Source organism: Pipistrellus kuhlii, unplaced genomic scaffold (genome assembly GCF_014108245.1).
Source record: "Pipistrellus kuhlii isolate mPipKuh1 unplaced genomic scaffold, mPipKuh1.p scaffold_m20_p_13, whole genome shotgun sequence".
In the NCBI taxonomy this organism is placed as follows: Eukaryota; Metazoa; Chordata; class Mammalia; order Chiroptera; family Vespertilionidae; genus Pipistrellus; species Pipistrellus kuhlii.
In genome coordinates this window covers 32580811-32600972 of record NW_023425438.1, presented here as the reverse complement: position 1 = coordinate 32600972, position 20162 = coordinate 32580811, and positions in this window count along the sequence as shown.

The following is a 20162-nucleotide window of genomic DNA, read 5'->3' as shown; positions in this document are numbered from 1 at the left end:
CAGGCTACATCCAATACACAGGTGGCTTCTGAACACCAGAGCAGGAGCACTCCAAGGAGCCTATCTGGACCTCGATTCATAGCCAGACTTCAGCTCACCTCAGTGGCACCACAGTGGTCTTGCCTTTTTGCCCCACCTGAAGCACCATAGAGGTTAGAAGACTCCCTATGCAGACAGGGCATTTTTACTCCACAAGCAGCTCTGCCTCCTTTATAAAATGAATGGAATCAATCATCAAGGTTTCCAATATGATAGCTTGAAAACTGGGATGTGCAACTCATTAAAATTCCTCTAGAGATTAATAAATGGTGCTGGAATCACTAGTCACATGCAAAAAAAAAAAATGAAGTTGAACCCTTTCCTAATACCATATACAGAAATTGACTCTAAGTGAACCAAAGAGCAAAATGTTAATGCTAAAACTTAAAAGTGTTAACGGGGGGGGGGGGGGGGGGGGGGGGGGGGGGGGACACATAGGGATAAATCCTCATAACCTCAGATTTGCTTCTTAGATGTGACATCAAAAGAAAAAAATAGATAAATTGGACTTCATAAAAAGTAAAAGCATTTGTATATAGAATGATATGACTAAGTGAAGAGACAATTCACCAAGTGGGAGAAAATATCTGTAAATTATACATCTGCTAGAGGATTAAATCTGGAATGCATAAAGAACTCACAACTCAATAATAAAAAGACAAACAACCCAATGTTAAAAATGGCAGGGATCTGAATAGACATTTCACCAAAGCTAGACCACTAAGCACATGAAAAGATGCTGAACATCATTAATCACTAACAAAATGCAAATGAATATCACAATGAGATACCTCTTCACACCTACTGGGATGGTTATAAATAAATAAATAAAATATGGACAATAGCAAGCATTGGCCTAGGCTGTGGAAAATTTGAAACCCTAATACACTGCTGGAGGGAATGTAAAATGGTCCACTGTCATAGCATTTAAAAGTGAATTGCTAGAGTGGAAGATATCTAAATAGCCTATCACAAAACAGAAAATTAACCTCCCAGCCTATGCTTATAGGGAACCATTTCCACCCTCTCTATTATTAACCATTTCTATTGATAAATACTATGCTCATTCAAAATGATCTGTCTTGACCATGCTTCCAAATTCAGTTATTGCCTGAGTTTTGTACAGTGGGCATCTATCTGCTCCTTAGCAGTAAACCAGGTCATTGTGTTGCCATAAAGTAGCCCCTCAAATATTTAATGCCTCTTAGGTTAAAGGCTTCTTGAAGAGCTCAAGTAATTTGGCCTCCCTTTTCCCAGTTGGAAAAGAAGGGATAAAAGGAAAGAAGCAAAAAAAAAAAGTAAGAAGATAGAGTAGGGATCATGGCTTTTGTTAATCTTTCTTTCCTCCTATCTCTCTCATACATCTCCTTGCTTCTCCCCAAAAGTATAACTTCCCTGTAAAAAAAACAATAGAGTGGTAACTTTTCTTTAAACAGAAAACAAAATAATTAACCCAAAGAGCTTATTCTGATATCACCAGTTATGTGTGTTTCTCTGAGCAATTTTATCATATGTGCCGCTCCGTGTAGCCACCATCGCAATCAAGATACAGTCTCCATCCCCACAAGCCTCCTGTTTGCTATCCCTTTTATAGCCACATCAAGCCCCACCTACTCCCATACCGACATCCCTAACCCCTGGCAACCACGCCATCTCTATACTTATCTCACAAATATTTTATAAATGAAGTAGTACAGTATGTATCCTTTTATTCAGCATAATTTCCTTGAGGTTCATCCAAGTCGTTGTGTATATCAATAGTTTATTTCTTTTTATTGCTGAGTTGTATCCCATGGTATTGACATACCACCATTTGTTTAACCATTCACTCATTTGAGGACTTTTGTGTTTTGTTTCCAGTTTGGGACTATTATTAAAGTTTCTATGAACATTCCTATACAAGTTTCTGAGTGAACTTAGTCTGTGTTTCTCTGAGTGAAATAGATCTATTTCTCTGGGATAAAGGCCATTAGAAGGTTTTAGGGTGATTGTATGTTTAATTTTTTTTATAAACTGCCAATTTTCTAGAGTGGTTATACAGTCTTACATTTCTACCAACAATTATGAGTAACCCAGTTTCTCCACAATCTTGCCAGCTTTTGGTGTTCACAACTATCTTTGTTTTAGCCATTCTGAGAGATGTTAGTGATATCTCATGATTTTAATTTGCATCTCTAATGCTCAATGATGTTGAGCACTTTTCGGGTGCTTGTCATCTGTATATCCTCCAGAAATGTCTGCTCATGTAGTTTTCCCATTTTCTGTTTGTTGTTTTTAATGTTGAATGCTGAGAATACTTTGTATATTCTCAATACAAGTCCTTTATCAGATATGTGACTTGCAAATGTTTTCTCCCAGTCTGTAATTTGTCTTTTTTATTCCTGTGTTTCACAAAGCCGACTTTTAATTTCTATAAGGTCCAATTATTTCTTTGATGGATTATGTTTTTGGGGCCAAGTCTAGGAATTCTTGACCTATTTTCAGATCACAAAAATTTACCCCTTTTTTTCCCCCAGAAGTTTTTTTGTTTTGTTTTTTTTGTGTTTTTTTAAATAAGTTTTTATTGTTCATATTATTACAAATGTTCCTCCTCCCCCCCCCCATTGCTCTCCTCCACCAGGTTCCCACCCCACCCTCTGCCCTTTCCCCACTCCCCATTGTCCTTATCCATAGGTGCACAGTTTATGTTCAGTCTCTTCCCACATCCCCCTCTCCCCTTTTCCCCAAGAATCGTCAGTTCACTCCCCTTCCATACCTCTGATTCTATTATATTCAACAGTTAATATTGTTCAGCAGATTTTTTTTAATTTCCTTGGTTTTTAGATTCACTTGTTGATAGTTACGTATTTGTTGTTCATAATTTTTATCTTTGTTTACTTTCTCTTCTGAAAGAACCCCCTTCAGCAATTCATATAATTCTGGTTTGGTGTTGATGAACTCCTTTAGCTTTTTTTTATTAGTGAAGCTCTTTATCTGACCTTCGATTCTGAGTGATAGCTTTGCTGGATAGATTATCTTTGGCTGTAGGTTCTTACTATTCATCACCTTGATATTTCTTGCCATTCCCATCTGGCCTGCATGGTTTCTGTTGAAAAGTCAGCTGACAATCGTATAGGTGCTCCTTTATAGGTAACTATCTTCTTTGCTCTTGATGCTTTTAATATTCTCTCTTTGTCTTTTGCTCTTGGAATTTTAATTATGATTTGTCTTGGTGTGGTCCTCTTTGGATTCCTTTTGTTTGGAGTTCTGTGCACTTCCTGAACTTGTAAGTCTAATTCTTTCACCAGGTGGGGGAAATTTTCTGTCACTATTTCTTTCAGTATGTTTTCGATATCTTGCTCTCTCTCATCTTCTGGGACCCCCATAATTCTGATGTTGGTTGTCCCAGAGGTTTCTTACATTATCTTCAATTTTCTGGATTCTCTTGCCTTCTAGCTTCTGTGGAGGAGTGTCTTCTGGCTCTTTATGTTCCAAATCTTTGACTTGATTCTTGCGATCTTCCATTCTGTTTTTAGGACTCTGTATAATATTTTTTATTTCAGGGATGTATTCTTTATTTCTTGTAGATCCCTTATCATTTCTTGTTGATCCCTTATCATTTCTTGTTGATCCCTTATCATTTCTTGTTGATTCCTTATTAATTCTAGTTGATCTCTTTTCATATTCTCATAGGGCTTATTGATCTTTTCTAGGAAATTCTTGAAAAACCTTATAAGCGTAGATTTGAACTCTATATCCAGTCGCTTTTTGCCCTCCATTTCTTTTGTTTGTGATCTATTTCGTTGTCACATTTTGCAGCTACAGATGGGGCAGAGTTTCAGGATGGAGCCTACAGCCTTGGCTTCCGTCATCCCCGCCCTATGCAGTCTCAGTAATCCCCAGGGTCCTTCAGTACTCGCTGCCAGCACCTCTGAGAGAAAGGTGCCCTCAATTTTCGCCTGCTACCAGTCTATGCTCTCTCCCAATGAGCCCGGTATTGGGGTTCAGTTCAGTTGGAAGTGGAGTTGGAGGTGGCATTCAGAGCAGTCTGGAGCCCCTGTCTCCTTCCCCCCAGGGCAATTCCTCGGCACAGCCGACCTTCCCTTCTCTGTGTGCAATGTGCACGCCAGCCAGGACCTCCTTTCGCCGCTCCCCCGGAGTTCCACCTTACAGCCCAGCTCCCGCTGTGTGAGCCTGGGTCCCAGGGGTCTGGCCTAGAACTGGGGTTCAGAGCAGTCACAACTGGGGCCCAACGCAGTCGGAGCGTTTATCTCCTTCCTGCTAGGCACTCAGCCGCCCTCCTCTCCGGCTCCGTCCTCTCCGCGCGTGCTGCATGTCTCCGTACCTTAGGCTTTTCCAGGTCCTCCACGCTTCCTTCTGGTTTTCTCCTTGCTTCTTGTTGTAGAATTTCCAGTCAGTCAACTTTCCTGTAGTTCTGGGTAATGTCCATTTTATATTTTAGTTGTATTTTATTGAAATTGTTGTGTGCGCTGCGGCTAGGTGTTTACCTGGGCGCAGCCATCTTGGATCTGCCTCCCCCAGAAGTTTTGTTTCACATTTAGTCCATGATCCACTTTGAGTTAATTTATGCATAAGATGTGAGATTTAGATCAATGGCCAGTTTTTTAGTCTATAGATATCCAACTGTCCCAGCACCATTTATTGAAAAGACTATCGCTCCTCCATTGAATTGCTTTGACTTCTTTGTTAATAATTAATTGAGCAATTTGTGTAGATTTATTTCTGGGTTCTCTATTCTGTTCCATTGATCTGTGTATCTATTTCCCCTAAACCACACTATTCTGATTATTATAGCTGTGCAATAAGCTGTACAATAAGAATAATTTCTCCCACTTTAGTCTTCTTTTTCAAATCTGTCCTGGCTTTCCCTTTCCATATGAATTTTAGCACAAGCTTATCTATGTCTACAAAAAAATGTAGCTGAGATTTTGATAAAAATTACATTAAACCTATAGATAAATTTAGAGAGAATTGACATCTTCATTGTGTTGAGTCTTCCCATTTACATTATGTCTATGAAAATATTTAGTTTTTTTCATTTATTTCTTCAGCATTTTGTAATTTCCAACATACAGATTTTGCACATTTTGTTAAATTGATACCCAAGTACTTCATTTTTGCAGCAACTTTAAATGGCATTGTATTTTTTATTTAGGCTAATTGTCAGCTTAAAGAAATGCAATTGGTTTTTATGGGATGATTTTTTATTTTTCCACTTTATCAAAATCGCTTAGTTTTGGAAGCTTTTTGGCAGATTCCTTGGGATTTTCTAGGGAGACCATCATGTTGTCTACAAAAAGAGACAGTTTCATCTCTCTTCTTTTCCAATCTGTTTACTTTTTATTTCTCATTACCTTATCACAGTGGCTAAAACTTCCAAGTATTATATTGAATGAAAGTAATGAGAGCAGACATCCTTGCTTTATTCCTAATTTTAGAGGGAAGGCACTCTACTTCACCAATAATGCAATGGTAGCTGTATGCTTTTTATGAGTTTGAGGAAGTTCCTATCTATTCCTAGTATACTGGCAGTTCTTATCATGAATATGTGTTCAATTTTGTCAAACTTCTTTTTGCCTCAATTGATATTTTCATATGATTTTGAACTGGTTTCTAGTTTGATTCCATTATGGCCTCAGAATACAAAATTGGTAAAGTTTGTTTTATGACCCGAAATACAGTCTATCTTGGTGACTATATCATGGGTGCTTGAAATGAATATATATATCCTGCTATTGTTAGGTAATGTGTTCTATAAATGTAATTAGATCTTGTTGTTTGATGGTTTGTTCTGTTTTTCTATATCTTTGCTGATCTGTCCACTCATTCTATCAACTGCTGATAGTGAGGTGTTGAAGTCCACAATTATTGAATATTTCTCTCCTCCACCTACCATCCTAGTCCCATCTTTTACCAAACAGTCCATACAGTTACTTCTGGAACTTAAGCCGTTGAAGGGTTCAAGGCCATTCCTTTGAAGATTATTGGTATTTTAAAGGAAGAGCCCTGAGCACTGGTGAAATGTGGTAAAACCCAAGCGTGGTAAAACCCTTGCCAGAAATAGATGCCCAAAGAGATGCAGCCACATATAAAGTTAGTCCAGGAGGCAGCAAATGTGTCAATCAGGCAAAGCCAAAGTTAGTTCCAACCAGTAGGCTAGAAGTGGCAAAGAGCTCAGCAAAGCAACCAGCAGCTGAGGTCTTAACCAATGGCCAAAGTTAGGAACCAGCCAAGAAGCTCAGGAACGTCAGGATCCCACTTGGCCCTCAAGTAGAAAGACCAAAGACTGTGGCCAAGTTAAGAATTGAGGAGGAGTATTTTGCCAATGAAGAGTTAGGATATGTTTTGTTTCCACAATAACATGCACACTATATGTTATTTATTAGAGGAAAGAAATTGCCTTGCAAGATAATACTCATGTTAAACCTTGGACTAAATATACAAACTTTAATTTTGTATACTTTCAAAGCTTTAAGTAAATGTATTCTGCTCTATGCGTATGGGTTTAAGCTTGTTTTGTTTTTAATGAAATGAAAACATATGAAACTAAAATAAAAAAGAAGGTCAGGATCCAGGAAGTGAGGAGGACATGTGAGGATCCCATTTGATTTTATGAGCCTTAGTGCCCTAGGACTCCTGTGGCTATCCTGCCCTTCATCTTAAAGGTCCCCAAAGGGATTAACAGCTCAGCACCAGGATGATGGTGAAGAAAGTAGGAGTGTATTACCTGAAAATTCATATTCCATGGTTCACATCTTATTTGATTCCTCCATCTCTTTAGTCCTGGTAAGGGGCAGAAATGCCTATTAAACACTCATTGGGCAAGCCAACCGCTGGGCAAAGAGGCAGAAAAAAAAGGTGACTTTAGAAAAAAGGAAAAATCCTTCTTTAACCGGTGACTAGAATGTCTAGTAACCCGCAAATTATGTATCCCAGACTTCTGGGAGGCAGAAGACTGGTATTTTCTAAAATTGTGGTGAAATACACACAACATAAAACTAGTACCATATTAGTCATTTTAACTGTCCAGTCCAGTGGCATAAGTACAGACACATTGTTCTGCAACCATCACCACCATCTATCTCCAGAATGTTTTCACCTCTCCACACTGAAACTCTGTGCCCATTAAATAATAATTCCCCATTTCCTCTTCCCCAGCCACTGGCAACCCATCGTTTTCCTTTCCAAAAAGGTGACTTAACCTCCCAACATTATGTTATTCAATTGGAAATAACTCTGAAACAATGCTGACACTATCCTGATCGACACTGGCAAACTGCTAGTAGCTCCTGTTCTTTGATACCAACATTCCAACCTACATGCTAAGAAACCAGGTGCAAGCCCCTGCTTCTTTCCTGCAAGTCTGGGGAAAGGTTTGCCCTCAATTCACGAAGGCACTCGCCTGTGATCTGGCCTGGGGCAGCACCCTCAATGGAATCCACCTGGAGAGACTCGGAGGCAGGGGCCCCTGGGAGGTGCTGAGAGCGTAGCACCTTACCCAGGAACGGGAGACAACCATTTTACACACCTCACAGCCACCCCCAAGTCAGGCTATTCCAGGCCTTCACACTGTGCCACCCATGGCCCCATCCCAGGCAAAGAGGAAGTGGCTGGCCTCACAATGTCTTGTCCTCTGAGGTCTGGAAACTCTCCAGCATAAGGTTTATGAATGGGCTACCATAAAGGGGTTCCAGGGCACCTTTCCCGTTCTCCACCTTCTCCTGGTGCCAGTCTAATATGTCCGGGAAGAGACCAAACAGAGCACACACCACACACACACACACACACACACACACACACACACACACACACAACAATGAGGCTACTGATGCATTTTATCACATCATTTAAAGGAGGCACAGCGGCTCCCCTAAAACAAAGTGGAACCAGGGCATTCACACATCCCACGGTCAATGAAAGTCGAAGTACACTGAACTGGACCACCGTCTTGTCACACCGAGCCACTCAGCAGCAATAATGTGCCGCTACAATTCAGGACTGGGCCCCAACAATAAAGCAGGGACTGTAATTACTGTAATGACCTCCCACTGCTATTGTGTCTTTAATTAAGTCTTTATCAGTAGGCACTGGCCACTTAAACCTAACTCGCTGTAACTGTGGCAGCGTGTCATCTACATTTTCACAAAGAATTACTGAATCATATTTCTGTCACCGAGATGAAAGGGGATCTTTTAGTTCAAGTGCCATTTGCAGACAAGCCGCGTCGAGGAAAATCGAGCTGTCCTTTCGCAGCGCTCTCTGACAAGTGAACCTCCTCGGAGAGATGCTGCGGGTTTTTGTGGATGTGTTTTGGCTTCTCCTGAGTTCTTTTTAGCACAACTCCGCTTCCTGTCTACATAAACGACAGGGAAAGAATGACACCGAACTTAGAACACACTTGATCGCCTACGGGTGTCGAACTCAATCAGAGAAGGGACCAAAATCTAAAATCCAGCCTAAATCGCGGGCCAAATGGTTTACTGAACAGTCATAAACTGTCATTGTGATGAAAACGCAGCGGAGTGCAGTGATGACAGCGCGGTGCGGGCCACATTGCAAGGCCTGGCGGGACGGATTTGGCCCGCGGGCCTTGTGTTTGACACATGTGCAGAACTTCTCGAGGTGGGAAGCGTGGAGGCCTCGCTCGTGTGAGGCCCCGGGATGCTGAGTGGGTTTTCCCAAGTCACAGGGGTGGTGGCTGACTAAGCTGGGTCTGCAGCTCACACCTTCCAGCTGCAGGCTCCCTCCTCCCCCTCCCCCGTGAGGCCGCCCATGGAGCTGGAAAAGTGCATTTTTCCTCAGCAAGCACTTGAGAAGGACCCCAGGCCTGAGGAGAACACATTCCAAGTTCAAGTTTCCAGTCACAGTCACTCCCCTGACATCAGCACTGCAGCGAGCGCTCACATGGCTTTTTGGCAGAGCCCCATCGAGTGGGCCAGACAACCTTCTGTCCAACAGAGCTGCCCCGGTTCAAGGCCTCAGCATAAGTTGTAGGGGCTTCAGCCGGGACGTTGCCCTCAGAGCTTGCCTCTTAGTGAGGGAAACCCTGCACATACACTCTGGTCCCCACTTCTCTAGGATACAGGGAGAACAGAACCTCCAATCCCACCGCCAACTAGTCTGACCTGCAGCGGCCTCCGCCCAGTGGCCAGGCCAGGTTATTTGTGCTTTCACACATCACCAAAAACATTCTGGCTTTAAAGCCTGCTCCTCCAGCCTGCCGGTGTGGCTCAGGGGTTGAACATTGACCTGTGAACAGGAGGTCACTGTTGGATTCCTGGTCAGAGCACAGGCCTCGGCTGCGGTATTGATCCGCAGTGTGGGGCTGCAGGAAGCAGCCGATCAGTGATTTTCATCATTGATGTTTCTCTCTCTTCCTCTTCCTTCCTCTCTGAAATCAATAATATATATATATATATATATATATATATATATATATATATATATATATATATTTAAAAAAAAAAAAAAAAAAAAAAACCAAGAAAAAACTGCCCGGCCAGCATGGCTCAGTGGTTAAGCAGCAACCTATGAATCAGGAGGTTACAGTTAGATTCCTGGATAGGGCACATGTCTGGGTTGCAGGCTCAATCTCCAGTAATGGGCCTGTAGGAGGCAGCCAATCAATGATTCCCTTTCATCACTGATGTGTCTCTCTCTCCCTCTCCTTCCACTGTGAAATCAATAAAAGCACCGTATTTTTCGAACCATAAGACGCACTTTTTTCCCCCCAGAAGTGGGGGGGAAAAGTCCCTGCGTCTTATGGTCCAAATATAGCCTACACATATACTTTTAAAAAAAAGTTTTTTTACTTGCCCGGCTCTGTGTGGTCTCTGTGTGCTTGCCCGGCTCTAAAATGGTTCTAAATGCTGCTGTTTACTTTACAGGGTTGATTACATGTGTTTATGACTGTGATGTTGGGTTTTAATGCACATAAAATATTTTAGGACACTATTTGTTTCAGAATCTTTTTTTCTTCATTTCCCTTCTCTAAAAACTGGTGTGTCTTATGGTCCGGTGCGTCTTATGGTCCGAAAAATACGGTATATTAAAAAAAAAAATGACTGGTTAGAGCACATGTGTCAAACACAAGGCCCGCGGGCCAAATCCGTCCCGCCAGGCCTTGCAATGTGGCCCGCACCGCGCTGTCATCACTGCACTCCGCTGCGTTTCCATCACAATGACAGTTTATGATTGTTCAGTAAACCATTCGGCCCGCGATTTAGGCTGGATTTTAGATTTTGGCCCCTTCTCTGATTGAGTTCGACACCCCTAGGTTAGAGTGTCAGCCTGCAGACTGAAGAGTCCCAGGTTCTATTCTGGTCAAGGGCATGTACCTTGGTTGCGGGCACATCCCCGGGTTGGGGGGGTGGGAGGGAGGCGGTGCAGGAGGCAGCTGCTCTATGTTTCTCTCTCATTGATGTTTCTAACTCTCTATCCCTCTCCCTTCCGCTCTATAAAATATTAATAAAATATATTTTTTTTAAATCTGTTCCTCCAAAGGGCATAATTCCTTCCAGAATCAGGGAAGGCCACTCACATGGTGGTGGGGGGAGAAGGGAGAGGGCAGAGGAGTTCGAGGGAGGGAGTCAGGGCTGTCCCTAGCGACTGTGGCACCAGAGCGGTGGAAGCTCAAGGACGCACAATGGCCCTGCGGCTCTGCTTTTTTTCAACAGACCACCAGGCACCAGCGAGGCCGGAGACTTTCTGCTTATTTATCCGAGCAATTCTGACTCTGACTAGGAAACCCGATGCTGCCACCAATTGCCGCCTTTTTCAGTGTCATCTTTGGCCACCACTGCTCCCCCTTTTCCTTTCAACTCTAATTTCATTTTTAACAACATAAAGGCTAGAGCCAGACACAGACGTGAAAATGAGAACAAAACGCAGAGCGGGGGAAGGAAGCGTGCTTGGGGGGGTGGGGGGGGAGTTATTCAATTTCTCCCACGTATTTGCACCCGCTGAGGAGCATCTCGGATTTTCCCACCTCGGCAGGGACACCCGCCGCGGAGGCGAGACCCGTCGCAGGTGTGGCCGTTGCTGCTGGCCGGTGGAGGCAGCCAGGCCCGCAAAACCAGCACAGGATCCCACCCTGGGATGAGAACTCCAAGTTGTTCTCAGCCCTGAATTCAGCAACCATTTCAAGATGTTTCCTGAATCCTTATTTCCACCTATTGAACAGAAGTAGCCCTGCAGCCTGGAATCTATACACGTCTAGTGTGTGAGTGATACCAGGAAGCTAGACTCCGGCTCTGAATACATTATTTTTAAATGTTTTATTGAGATATGAATAAAATATGTTAAATATGTTTATTGAATAAAATATGTTTTATTGAGATATTTTTAAAATATGTTTTTAGAGAGAGAAGAAGGGAGAGGGAGAGGGAGAGAGAAACATCAATGAGAGAAATATCAATCAACTGCCTCCTGCATGCCCCCTACTGGGGATTGAGCCCACAACCCAGGCATCTTCCCTGACCAGGAATTGAACCGGCAACCTCTAGGTGCATGGGATGACACTCAACCAACTGAGCCACACCAGCCGGGGCAGCTTTGAATATTTTTAGGCATGTCTTTCTCCTCCTAGCTTATCTTTGTCCTCTAAAGGGCTCTTCTCAATTCGAGATGTGTCAGTAAATTTCCAGATAACCCTGTCCCTGGGGCCTGCAGGCACCTGTTGGCTTTGCTTCTCCCTGCTCGGCTGACCACCGTGTACTGCATCTGTTAGACTGGTGGCTCTCAACCTTTCTGATGCCGCGACCCTTTAATACAGTTCCTCATGTTGTGGTAACCCCCAACCATAACATTATTTTCGCTGCTACTTCATCACTGTAATTTTGCTACTCTTATGAATCGTAATGTAAATATGTTTTTCTCGAGGGTCTTTGGCGACTTTTGAGAACCGCTGCTGTAGAGCCTAAAACCCTCGGAAAACAGATATTTACATTACCATTCATAACAGTAGCAAAATTACAGTGATGAAGTAGCAGTGGAAATAATGTTATGGTTGGGGGTCACCACAACATGAGGAGCTGTATTAAAGGTTCGTGGCATCAGAAAGGTTAAGAACCACTGTGTCAGACGATCCTTCCCCGGGGTCGGCACACAGTCAGGCTGCACCTTGGCCCGTACTGTACTTGACTCTGAGTCCAGTAGGTCTATGCAGATAAGGATCACTGCTGCTTTCGTCAGCACACACCCAGGCTGCCAGGACTCCTCTCCTGAGTCTGCTGCTCTCACAGGGAGCTTAAGTCGACGATTGTTTCTGCTAATGCTCTCAGCTGCTACCTTTTCATCTGACGAGGGACTTGGCCAAGTGATGAGAGACATAAGCCAACATCCTCTCTATGCCTCATCATACAAATACTTGGCTTTCCTGGGGCCAAGATGCCTTCCAGTGACTGACACGTTTCTAGGTTCTTTAGCCGCCCTGCTGTGTGGACAGGTTGGGATGTTTCTCTGGGCAAATGCCAAGATCCTCCCGGAGGGCAAAAGAAATGTCTGAAGCACAGTTCCTATGAGACAACCTGAAATGTGGCTAAAAACACATTCACTAGGAAGAATCTCTCTTCGGCATTATTTTCACCAGACACAGAGGTAATTTTTACCCACAAAATATAGAACCGAGCCCAATGCACTTTAAGGTGAGACAGTGTTCTTGCCACCATTCGGTTAAAGCAAATTCCTAAAGAAGTTAGAGCCCTCTGTCTGGTTCAAGCACCACTAAAATTATTTTTTTTTTTAAAGATAATGTATATAATATGATGCCTTTTTACAGAGAGGAAGGGAGAGGATAGAAAGTTAGAAACATCGACGAGAGAGAAACGTCAATCAGCTACCTTTTGCACACCCCCTACTGGGGATGTGCCCGCAACCAAGGTACATGCCCTTGACCGGAATTGAACTCGGGACCCTTCAGTTCACAGGCTGACGCTCTATCCACTGAGCCAAACCGGTTTTGGCAGAGCAAGCACCACTAAAATTATAGATACATTTATTCTTTGCCCCAACAAAGGAATTCCTACAGACTTACCAGCACACATGGGATATGCAGATCAGGTGGGTCAGTGTGGCATTATAGGTATGCCCCGCTTTTCGAAAGTTTGTTTTATGGCATTTTGCTTTTCCGAAAGGCTTATATTAGTACCTGTTTTGCTAACCAAAAGAAATCAGAGAAGATTGTCACTTTAAAGAAAAAAAAGGCAACATGCAAAAATAGCATCCAGCATTTCTGCAGTGAGCTGTTACAGAGGCAGCACTCACCAGAGCAGTGACAGTGACACCAGGAACTACTCTCAGCATCTCAGCATCAAACCACCACAGCTTCGAGCTGTGTCTGTGAGCACAGCTCTTTGTCTCTAGTGCGTGTGTCACAGGGACAGATCTGATTTATTTATTTTGGGGTTTTTTTTTTGTTTTTTTTTAAAAAAAAAAAAAAAAAAGGGTGAAAACTACTTTGCATTGCATTTGGCTTAACTTGTAAACTAAGTTAGGGTTGGGGTTAGGGTTAGGATTAGGGTTAGGGTTAGCTGTGCCCTAAGGTGATTGCTTCTTCACTTCACTCCATTTCAGTTTGTAAGGTTTCACAGGAGCACTCTACTTTCAGACAGCAAGGGAAACCTGTTTTTAATAGCAAAAGACTAGAAACAATGCAATAGTGTACTGGTTGAATAATTGATGGTATATTCATGCTGTGGAATACAATGCAACTATTTAAAAAAAAGAAGAAGAAGAAGAAGAAGAAGAAGAAGAAGAAGAAGAAGAAGAAGAAGAAGAAGAAAAAGAAGAAGAAGAAGAAGGAGATTTTTATGTTCTGAAGTTAAGAATAAAAAAAAAACACAAGGGTCAAAAGATAATGTATATAATATGATGCCTTTTAAATAAGAAAGGAAGGAAAATAATTGTATATTCATATGTGCTTACATTATCACTAAAAAGCACCAGAAAGAACAATAAAAAGCGAACAATTATGGTTGCCTCTACAGATCAGGAAAGAGGCCATAAAGATTAATAGGAACCAAGGAGAGACCAATTTCGAAGCACATATATTTTTAAATTTTCACACTTGCAAAAGTATTAGTACTCATCCAAAAAGAGAACACGAAGAAAACTGAGGGCTTGAGTCCCTCTGCTTGAAGTGGTAGAATTTGAGCCCAAGTCTATCTGCTTCCATGTCCATAATCCTGACACCCTCCTGCTCGGCCTTCCCAAAAACTCAAGCAACTCACCTGTTAGCCAATCAGCAGGACTGACCTGGGGACACGGGGCCCTGCTCCCACTCTCAGGTCTCCCCTCTAGTAGTTCCACTTCTGGGGGTTCCCAGGCATCAAGTCTTTCAGGTTTGTCAGGATTTTTTAATCTCCATCAAAAGCTCAGGTAGTGGTAACAAGCCCGGGTGGGAAGCCAACTGCAAAGAGAAATAAGCCCTAACAAACATAAGTTGAGTAAGTTTAAATTTACAGCCCTTTGTAATCCAAGCATTAGAGCTCATTTGTTTATGGTGAATTGTGTGCTATCAGCCCTTCCAGGAACAAATAACAATACATTCCAAACACATTATGTCTGTCGGCCTGGTTTAGGGTGGTGCCTTGGCTTATATCAAGGAAAGGGCTCCTTCTGCCAATACATAGTAAGAAGGCTGTTCTACAATGACTATTTTAAACAAAATCTAGAACTTGATAGCCTGTCTGCACTGATTTGCAATTATATGTGTGTTTTGTTTTGTTTTTTAATTTAAAAAAAAAAAAAAAGGTAATGTTCTATCCTCAACTTCTTTTCTCAAGTTTGAAATCATCCCAATGCTGGCTGAGAAGATATTTGGAAGAATCAGTTTCAGCATCTCAAACACTGATGGTAAAGGCGATACAGCCGATCTGGAAGCGTGTGAAATTCCCCAACCTGTAACTGAACTGAGTAGGTACTACCAGGTTAACAGATAGACCATGGCTCTCCCCTGTCAAGGCCAATGGCACCATCATGTTGGAGGAGTAAAATCAGGACAAAATGGTGAGTGCCACTGGCCTTGACAGAATAGACTTTCTTCCCAAGGTATTGCTCTCTGCCTTCGAGTGGGACTTGCCTAAGTTCTCCCTCTTCTTAGGAAAGATGGATCAATGCCCCTTCTCTCTCCTGAACCCAGGCCAGCTGTGTTTGCTTTGTTTCCAGTAAAGTAACACACACCGCCTGAGGTTTGTGGTTTTTCCAGGATGAGGAAAAAGAATTCTTGGTGGTAGAATGAATGTTATCAAAGAGGTCCAGATTAACAATACAGTGGAATTTAAATTCAAATATGCAGAGCCAAGATATATTTGATGCAAGGTTATGAAATAGAGAGAGACTATCGTCAATCGTCAGCATTTTTTGAGTTCCCCCTTCCTGGACCTACTCTGCTTTCTGTTAACCTAATAATACCTACCCAGTTTAGTTACTACTTGGTACCCACTCTGTGCTGCTTCCATGGTGTTAATATGATGGGGCTGGAGTAAGAGATTGAATGCCTCACAGGATCACTCAAAACACGGTGAATGCTCCACGCGAGGTGTTTCAATTAGGAAGGGAGCAGATGAGGAACTCTAGGGCAGTGGCCAGCAAACTCATTAGTCAACAGAGCCAAATATCAACAGTACAACGATTGAAATTTCTTTTGAGAGCCAAATTTTTTAAACTTAAACTTCTTCTAACGCTACTCTTCAAAACAGACTCACCCAGGCTGTGGTATTTTGAGATTCAAACCCAGGGTGTCTGACTGTTGAGCCCATGCAACAACTGCATATCAAGCACTTTCAGTGATGAAACCAGTTTGAATGTCAGCTTGGCCACTTATTGTTGAATGATACTAAGAAAATTATTCGAGCCGAAACTGGTTTGGCTCAGTGGATAGCGTGTCGGCCTGCGGACTGAAAAGTCCCAGGTTCGATTCCGGTCAGGGGCATGTACATTGGTTGCAGGCACATCCCCAGTAGGGGGTGTACAGGAGGCAGTTGATCGATGTTTCTCTCTCATCGATGTTTTTAGCTCTCTATCCCTCTCCCTTCCTCTCTGTAAAAAAAAAAAAAAAAAAAAAAAATCAATAAAATATATATTTTTTTAAATAAATTATTTGGCCTCTCTTCAAGTGTCAGTTTCCTCATCTGTAAAATGGAACCTACCTCATAGGTTTGTGAGGGAATAAATGATGCTGTCCTGCATATAAACCATTGACATGGGACCTGGCGTTTGGGGGGGGGGCATTCAGAAATGTGACCCTTCCATGTATGGACCGGTGCTCTAACCAGTAAGCAATACTGGCCAGGGCGATCAGCCTCTTTTCAAGCATCACTAGCAGAAGCAAGGTTTTGTTGGAATGGAGCCTGGGATCCATGACAGAAGGGATCCAGAAGCACGGGAAACCTTAAGTACTAAGTATGGAGGACAAGAGACCAGCCACCAGAGACCAGGCACCCCAAAGGGACGAGGACGGAAGGGGAGTTCATATTCTCACTAGCTTACCTTCACTGAGCACACCTGCTACATGCCTGGAACCATGCTTGGTGCTTCCATACCTATTATCTCACTCAGTCCCCACAACAAACTCAGTGTGAGGAACACGCTGTCTCCTAATTCGCAGATGAAAAAACCAAGACTCCATGGACTTAGGTGGCTTGGGAAAGGATGGGGGGGAAAGCATTAATGGCCAAGCTCAAACCCAGGGGCTGACATCTGCCACTGCACAGAGGAGAGAAGAGGCCATGGAATGCAAGATTTCCTGCCGCCCGCTGCTCTGAGCCGGTCCAGCTTGAAGCTCTCTCACTGTACACCAGTTTGCTCTTCTTAACTTCTGCTTTTAAGTTGGCAGCCGTTTCCCATCAAGCTTCGAATGTGCCTCTGTTTGTATCTTGGAGAGAGAGAGAGAGAGAGAAAGAGAATATATGGGTCAATATAAGCAGACTCTTAAAAGCTTATACTTTATCATTGTAATAATCATAATATATTTTACTTTACAGCCACTCATAACCGAAGCCTCTGGGCACCCTAACAAAAATAGCTAAAGGAAAAAAAGGAAATTATATTAAACAAAGGAAATACGACTATAAAACCCCAATAGCCAGAGAACTAAATGAACAACATAAAACCTCCCAACAACAAAACTACAATGAAGCCGAGGGGGGAAAGAAACCTTTTCACAAGCTTTACCCTGAAGGATTCCACGCTGTGAGATCACATCTGTTTAAAGCACCATAATTTATCGATATGACATCGAACCAGAAACCAGCCATTGTAAACCTTTCCCACAGAAACTCTCAGAAAACTAACCAGGTGGTCGATGGAGGGCGGGGAGGGAGGGAGGTGTAGCACGTAGCCAGGGCAACAATGGCTTTAAAATTTTATGTTCAAATACATCTATGTGAAGTTCCCCATCTTGGTACTGAGATGCAAAAATTGGTTCATTTCATGGGTAAACAAAATTGACAAAACCTTTCTTAGCAATTATTTGGGGGGTGGGGGAGATGGCTCACCCAGTACTTGCTGACACCTTCTCAAACTGCTGCCTTAAGAGGGCCATTATCTCCCTAGCTGGTTTGGCTCAGTGGATAGAGCGTTGGCCTGCAGAATGAGGGTCCTGGGTTCGATTCCAGTCAGGGGCACATGCCTGGGATGTGGGCTCAATCCCCAGTGGAGGGCGTGCAGGAGGCAGCCGGTCAATGATTCTCTCTCATTGTTGATGTTTCTCTCTCTCTCTCTCTCTCTCTCTCTCTCTCTCTCTCTCTCTCTCCCTCTCACTCTCTCCCTTCATCTCGGAAATCAATAAAAATATGTTTGTTTTTTTAAATAAAAGAGGCCCATTATCAAGAATGGAACCTCTTGCCTGGCCAGTATAGCTCAGTGGTTGAGCGTCAACCTATGAACCAGGAGGTCACAGTGAGATTCCCAGTGCGGGTTGCAGGTTCGATGCCCAGAGAGGGCCGTGCAAGAAGCAGCCAATCAATGATTCTCTCTCATTGTTGTTTTTGACTCTTTTTCCCTCTTTCTTCCTCTCTGAAATCAATAAATGTGTGTTTGTGTGTGTGTGTATTATTTTTATTTTTATTTTTTAAAGAATGGAACCTCTTTAGGATTAGCCACTGAGTCTCAAATACTATGAAAGTCTTTGGGGAAGGAAAAAGGCTCTTTTATTTATAAAGCAACTGAGTTTCTGACCCTGTCCTCTCATTCTGATTTTGCAGCCATTTCAAATACTGTCAACCATGAAAAATATATATATTGTTTTTACAAAAACAGACACTCCTGTTGACACACAAACCCACAACAAACATTTATTTAGGCATCACTGCGATCTCCATCCTCGTGTCTGTGAGGGAAACATTACCCCCAGACAGGTGCTTCCTGCATCCCTCCTATGTGCTCTCCTGTTGAACATGGGAAATAAACCTGCTGGAGGAAAGTCTTTAAAATATTTGTAAGATTAGAATAGCCTATTGGTTTACAAAACTATTTGGTTCGCAAAATAAAATAAAATATTAAAAAGCCAAATGATACTTTGCAACTGTGTAGAATGTTTTTCAAAATATTTGTTCAACCTGGAGTACTTTCTAGGTTAGCATAAATCTGGCCCCACAAATTAGGACTCTCATATCAGAAACATGGAGCCCAATGTCGCTTCCAGAGCAAAGCAGGTGCGAGAGCAGACTGAGGAAAGACGGAAGGCAGCATGTCAGGGGAACCGGGTCATACAGAAGGGTCTACGTTGTGTTGGAGGATCAGCCCAGCCTGGGTTCTCTCCCACGTGCTAGTGCTTAGTCACAGGGTAACCTTGGATAAGTCACTTCACTTCTTTTTCTCATCTATACAAAGAAGAGAAACTGCTAAAGAAGGTCTGCTCTTCTTATTTTATGGAAGCCTTTGGCTCTCTCCAAAAGAATATCTCACGTCTTCCAGAACAAGCTGGCTGAGCTCTCGGACACACTATTCCACTAAAGAAGAAAGAATGGCACACGTAGGGGAAAATAAGCCACCAAAACAACACTGGGTGATTTCTACGGCCCGTAGACACATGTGTGAGAGCACAGAGACGTATAGGCTAATGTGCACAGGCCAAGGCCTGACGGTGACCGCTGGGGGCAGGCCTGGACTGGAACAAGGTGAGCTCATGGGGACCTTATGTAAATATTTGAGAAGAGACTATATTTATATATTGCTTATACATTAGAAAGAAAGAAAAAAACACTAGCATTTTATGTTGCCAATAAAAACGACCTTCTGGCTTGTTTCAGGGAATATAGTAATTCTAGAAGAGTCTCTGGCAGTCTGTACATGAGAGCTGGTGTTACAATGAGGCCAAAACTTGGAAGACGCAGAGTTCTAATTCAGGACAAGTCTGATTTCCTTTACAGCAACTGAACATTTCAAAGCTTGGCCCTAAATCCATTTGGAAATGGGTGGCCTACGGCACCGATGTGTGAAGTGGAGTTGCAGCTGGCACTGAGGGCAGTCTGTGATGGGTTGAAAACCTGGGTTCCCTGTGCCCCAACATGTCAACCAGCAGGGCACCAGCCTGGCCTTCTGGCATGTTGCTGGAAACCAAATCAGTTTCACTAAAAAAGAGATGTTGACAGGAAGCCAGGTCAACAACCTTAATTGCTCTAACCTTTAGTTGAGATATTGTTAGCTGAAGCAGTATCTACCTTGTTTGTCCCGTAAATGTTTCTGTTATTTCCCGCCTAAGGGCTACATGTAAATTTCTGTCTATGTTGCCTAAGATGTTTTCCCCAATAAAAGGGGATGGCAGAGCCAGAGCAGGTAGTAGTTCTCCCACTAGAGTTGGACTACCACCTGGCCCCCCATATCGCCAAGTTGAATATCTTCAAGTTTCAAGTCCCTTCATTTGTGTGCAGCCCTTCTCCAGAAGCTGAACCCTGAATTGGAACTCTTTCTACGCGGGCCGTGAAAGAGAGTCCTATAGCATTACCAGCCAGGTGTGGGACATGCATCCACACCAACACCCAAAACCAGTTTCTGGGGACTGTGATGTGGTTGACGGCACCCCGTCATGTTAACCAGACATGGAGCCTTCGGTTCCTGTCACTGGGATCTGCCCTGGTGGACTGAGAATGGTCTGGAAAGGTCAGCCTTGCTCTTCGGCTTTG